The sequence below is a fragment of the Dipteris shenzhenensis genome, chromosome 5, assembly GCF_047967505.1.
Source record: "Dipteris shenzhenensis isolate YYH24624 ecotype China chromosome 5, Dip_SZ_1.0, whole genome shotgun sequence".
NCBI lineage: Eukaryota > Viridiplantae > Streptophyta > Polypodiopsida > Gleicheniales > Dipteridaceae > Dipteris > Dipteris shenzhenensis.
The window spans coordinates 43565843-43572266 of NC_141600.1; the positions used below are offsets into that span (position 1 = coordinate 43565843).

Sequence of the window (6424 nt, forward strand, 5' to 3'; positions counted from 1 at the left end):
GGTTATGCTAGGACAGATGTGGTTTTTGTAGTTATTGACTCGGGTCATATTGTGCATGGGCAGGAATCATTGATATGTTTGCTTCATAAGTGCCTCCATCGCCAGAAGCAATCCCCTCGAGCTTGGCTTCATAGGTTTGATACCGTTATGAGAGCTCAAGATGTGATGCGCAGTGAGATAGGTTATGGTCTCAGTATTCAAGAGGTTGCTATCCTTCTGAGGTTACTTGCCATATGGTTCCTTATGGACAGGGATGCTTTGTAGTGGGAGCTGCATGGTCTTGATGATGTTTGTCAGATACTTGGTTGTTTCAGTATGGAGAGGGGGAAGTTACTGAGTACTCCATTGCTTGTATTGGCTCCATACTTGAAACACAGCAGGTTTGACAATCACAGATTAGTTGAGTAGCAAGTTATGGTTGATATGGTAGCCATAGTACTTCATGCATCCATGACTATGTTGAGGCTTGGTTCTCACATGTTTGCCATTGGGGCTACACTTCCAATTCTTGCTTCCATTGCAGTGGGAGTTGGTAGCATGATTATGGCAGATTTTGACAGTAGGGAAGCGGTTGTGGACATCAGGTCCTTAAGCTTCCAAGAGCAGCATGTAGGTGATGCAGGTTGGGTAGACCAGCAGAGGTATATTGTAGGTCGTGTGCTTATGGTCACAGGTGGTACACAGACATTTTCTTTGAACAGTGATAGTTCGGGTGCTATGGACTTAGCATAGGAGCACGTGGTGGTGAGAGTTCACTCTCCTAGTGAGATCTGTCATGAGATCTTGGTTGACATGCATCTACAGCTTGTCATTTTCTATCCTGTAAACCTGATGTCTGCTAGCAGCTTATCCTCTATGCACTTTGCACATTGTAAAGTGCCGATGGGCATAGGATGATGGTCTGGTCATCTTGTTTTTCAGCCTATGGCTGATTGTATTATATGTGTACTATACTTCCTTAAAGGCACACTGCCTTTAAGTGGGAGGTTGTTGGGGTAAAGGGCAGTGTGCCCACCCACTTGTATAGTGCCCATGTATACTCATATATATATAATAGAGGAATAAGATCGAGTAGCTTTTGATCCACCATATACGGTGTCTCTTATCCCTTCCTGAGTGCTCCTCTCTTCCCCCTCATGTCATTCTTCGGATTCCACCTACAACCAAAATAATTCATAGGAGATGCAAAAAAAGCTGATTACAAACCCTCTTGCTAGTAGTCAAAACAAAAACTTTGTGGCTATTACGTTTACCTCATCCTCTTTTGGTAGTCTCATCCTCCACTAAGATGAAGGGTATCTTTGATGTGATCCCATGTTTTGCTTTCTCCTTCTCATAGATTTCATCAATGTCATAAAAAACATAGCCATATATGCATAAAACAAATTGTGTAGCAAGTCTTTTCCTCTTTTTGTTGTTGATAGTGAAGTCCCATTAAGGTTCGCACTTAGGAAATCGGTCCACACCACATCTTTGCAACCTCAAAATATAGCCTTCGTGTTTTCACTGTATTTTTTCCCTCCAGTAGACCTCAACATATTTGTAGCTACATCTTGCAAGAAGTCCCATAGAGTAGGTTTACCAACAAATTTTCCTAATCTATGGGCTTCCAATATATTGTTACAAAACCTCTTCACATCCTTCTGGTTAAGAGACTCCATGCTTGCTTCCCTTAAAGTTCGTATTCTCACCAGAAGAATTGTAATTTGTGACTTGGTGGACCATAGTTTGAAAGCAATATCTGTTGCATGTTTCTTTGCCACTATAGTTGTTTGTCTAAGCTCTTGTTTAGTGAGATAATAACGTCTTCTTCCAAATTCTATTCCTCTATTGCCTCTTTGCCTATCAACAATTTTCTCTTTGTGTACTCTCGTCCTAAAATCTTGAAGTTTAGGTATCTCCTTCCAGTGGTTGCATGAGAAGGCTTCAAATGGCTGTCCACCATTACTAGAAAATGTGGACAACTAATGTGACGAAAGCATCCATCTATGTGAAGGCTAGCATTTCTATCATGTAAGGTTGCCTTACTATAAGGCTCTACAAATTAAAGCTTACCACCACATTGGTCATCCAACAAAGGCTTTATGTTAATATTCTTTCTCTTCACTGTAATCTCGTGATTCCACAAACCCCAACATAATATATTCAAACTTGTGAAAGAATCAAGAGAAGAAGTTCCACCTTCTTCATGATTGTTTTGAAAAGAGGAGTCAATTTTTGTAGAAACCATAAACTTGCTGAGAGATGTTTGCTTGGGATCATGCTCCTTCCCCTTTTGAGGACCCCCTCATAAGCCAGTAAACAATGGCTTGGAACTTTCTACTTCTTTTGCAATTGCCTTGTTATGTGAGATGGATGTCGTGTGCTCCATAAGAATAGTATTAAAATCTGACCTTGGAGGGCACAAAGGTAGCCATGTATCATCATACTTACATCTCACTCGAGTATTTATCTTTGAAGTCTGCAATGTGACCTCAACCACCTCAAAATCCCAACCTACAAAAAACATGACATAAGTTATAGATTTGAGGCTTCTTTTTAAAACAATATTCAACTTGTGAAAGGGAAGAAAAGGATACCTTCATTTGTCACCATATAGGAATGTAGCTTCTCTATGGAAGCCTCTATCTCTTATCTGTCACACTTTCCATGGTTGACCACTACATGTTGCATAGCTTCTTTCCAAAGCCCATGATAAGCCATGTAATTATTTTCATGTTTTTTGCTCTCCAATATGTGGGTTCTCATGAAGTTAGCAAAGCAATTATATGTAGCATTCTTCCCTTCTATTGAGCCTTTTCCATATAGTGAACCACATTCATGACACCAAATCCGTACATGGAGTTGTCCATCAAAGTCTTCCATGTGTAGTTCAAATCTATCATCCTGTGGGACTTTCATTACTTTCAACTTCAATCTTGTTCTAATGCATTCTTGTTGCCAATGCTCAAGATCACTTGCCCTCAATAGTGTACTAGAAATCTTTAAATATGGGTTGCATTGGGTGTCACATTTTCCTTCAATGTTTGCTTCAGTACATTGTCTCTTATTTTTGGAGACGATGTTCCCTTTATATTCATACCACTCCTCTTAATGTGGATCACAAGTCTATCACCAAGTGTCCACCTCTCTTCTTGCCTTTTGCTCAAGATATACTTATTATCTATGAACTCAAAGGCTCCATGCATAAGCTCATCTCCCTCAATTTGTTCTTGAATCATAGCAAAAGTGGGCTCAAATGTCCCTTTTTTCACTCTCACAAGGCCTAGTTCCTTGTCATTGTCATCATTAATCACTTGAATCTTGTAAAAAGATCCCATGAAGCCCACAAGTGTATTCAATTAAAGTTTTTGCTTGAACACCTAAAGCAAGACATAAAATTGATTAGATGACATGAACCATGGATGATAACTTCTTTCTCAAGTCCTTGTAAGAACCATTAGATTTAAGATGGAAAAACCCCAATACATGATTTTTTAGAGGATATAAGTAGAAAATGCCTCACTTTACAATCTTCTCTTAGTAGCCATATTTTACTATTGTCACAAAAGTGAGACAACAGCCAAGTCTCAAGTAAACATATACCTCTATGTCATATACATGCATGTTCTAAAATACACCTTGAATCAAACCTATGAGACATGGCCCATACAAAATATACACACCTACTTGCAAACTCTTGAGAAAATATATATCCTCTCAGTGTCCTACAAGAGGTACACATCCTACCCATGTCCTTTGGTGGAGCTTGCTTGGCCTTTAGCTAAGATGTGGGAGATTGGTCGAGGTTGGGGAGGTGCTAGGGTGGCTTGGGCTAGAAGCATTGGATCCAAAGGGGGAGATTGAGGAGGGAACCCTTGAGGTATGTGATTTTCCATTGCTAGATCATATAACCACACTCATAGAAATTCAATAACATGCACTAGATACTATAACCATGCTCGATTTTTTTTAAAGAAAACATAAAAGTATCAGAAGTCGTGTGAAATATCATATCTTTGTAACAAAGTTCCAAAATGAAGCTAGTAAACACATTGTTCATTAAATTTGGATAGATAATTCTTATCTACATGGTCAAATGATAAAATAACAAACTTTGTTGGAAGTTACATCACAACATATAGCTCCAATTTACATTGTAGCTTCTACATCCATCCCACCCATGGGTACTCATTTCCCCCCGATCATGTCCTTACCTTTCATAATTTTTCCTCTTCTTTCATCTACATCTATGCTGCCTTTTGCACTATCCCTCTCGTTCCCTACTGCACTATCCCTCTCCTTCCCTATTGCCTGACCACAAAAGTGGCTTTGACTCTGCCACTCTCTTTCCCAACTTCTTTTGGATCTTCTCTAACCCCCACGTCTTCTATGTTGTCACCCTCAGCTTTTGCAACACTAGGGCCTTCTGCGTATGTAGTACCATCTGTGTACAATTTCTCTATGGCTACATCAGTAGTGACTTCATGATTATTGCAAAAAACATCATGCTCTTAGTACATGTAAATGGATCATGTATTAGATAAGAAAAAAATATATTTAATAGCTACATAAAAAGTGCAATACATCATGTTCTCAGTACATGTAAATGGATCGTGTATTAGATAAGAAAAAAAACTTTTAATAGTTACATAAAGAATGCAATGCACTCATCGTAAGTAGAACACAAAATATTACATTGCATCATGCCGTAATGCACTTTCACTTGTCTCCTTGAATATAGCTTGAAATGTGTGAGTAACATCTGATGCAGTAGGCCTAGCTTTGAGAACAGAATGTCTCATTTCTTCTAATCTTTTTTACCATCGCTTCAAGTGATCCAACTTAGTTGTATCTTCAATATGGACAAAGTAATTATATGCCAACCGATACAACTTCTCTAATGTAAGAGTTGCGGCATAAATATCAGTTTCTGTGGAAAACTTTGCAAATGGAAAAGTATATAGCTCAAGAGCTAACCACTTTCTTTTCATGCATCTCTCTGTGAATTGACGATCACATCTATCCTTTTCATCATTAACATACTTGTCTCTCTTGCTTAAGCCCAAATCAATAATTCCTATGAAGACCATGTCAGACTCACTATCAAAGTGAAGCATTATGTTCTTTGGATGTAAGTCATTGTGCAAAAGGCCTTTTGCATGCATATATTTTAGAGTCCCTATCAAAGTACCGGCTAGATTTAGGGCATGAGAGTGTACACTAGCTAAATAGTTTAGCTCTTCTCCCACATAGTTTGAGTTCATGGCATTCAACCTTGACCATTTGTCCAATGTATCACCATTCCAATACTGGTACACCAATTTGGGAGGATTTATCACACAAGCAATTGTGCAAACAATCCCCTATGTGGTTATTGAGCTTGCATTGTTTCAATGTTTGATGTCTCTCATGGATTTTCTCTCCACTCCATCACTTGGCACCTTGAGAAGCTTAATGGAAAATGTTTCTTTTGGATCAAAGCATTCTATGCCTATGATATTACCTTTCACCACCTTTCCATATGAGCCTTCACCTAACACATAGTCTTTTTCTTGCATGTGAATATGCTCCTTCTCTAAAAAGATCAAAGATGGAATTCTCAATCCTTTGGGATTGACATGATGTTTTAAAGAAGAAGCATGGAATGATTTCTTCTTTGAAGCCATAAGTGCTTTCCATTTCAAAAAAAACCAATCAATGAGCTCTTCATGTTTTCTGACTTCTCTTGGATTTGTTGTGTCTATCCATTTTCCATAAATACTTTTGATTCTCCCAAGTTCTGTGCGAACACTCACACATAAATTATCATAAAATGTGTAGCCCATGTTCCATTTTGGATCTTCATCCTTCATCATGCTTATAACTTTTGAACCAAGATCCACAAAAAGATTATCCATTCCTCCTTCCACTGAGTCAAAATATTTTCCTAATTCTTCATGGGTTTTGGATAGCACACACATACAAAGGCACTTTGAGAATACTTTTCACATTCGACCCTTGAACTTATATTCAGACAATGTAAGCTTCTTACAACTCTTAATCTCAGCCATGTCACCTTTTGCACATGACATTGGAATAAGATTTCATAAGACTGACTCTCTCTCTCTCTCTCTCACACACACACACACACATCTAAATAATTGCTAAATGATAATATAACTAGACTACTTGATTCTAGCTCATCAATATTCTGCCAGGGGAATCGTAGAATGTATCAAGAGACCAGAGTGCTTCTGAGGCTAGATTGCTTAGAATTGATGCATTAGAAAACTTGATTCTAGCTCATCAGCATTTTGCCAGGGGAATTGCAGACCGTGTTAAGACTCCCAGAGTGCTCGTGAGGCTAGATTGCTTAGAATTGATGCATTAGACAACTTGATTCTAGCTCGTTAGCATTCTGCTAGGGAAATCGCAAACCGTATCAAGAGACCAGAGTGCTCCT

The 6424-nt window shown here is 38.6% G+C and overlaps 1 pseudogene; it reads right to left on the bottom strand.

Annotated features, from left to right (window-relative positions):
• Nucleotides 1-2044: 2044 nt before the first annotated feature.
• LOC147902065 (uncharacterized) lies at nt 2045-5879 on the bottom strand (annotated as a pseudogene).
• Nucleotides 5880-6424: the final 545 nt, after the last annotated feature.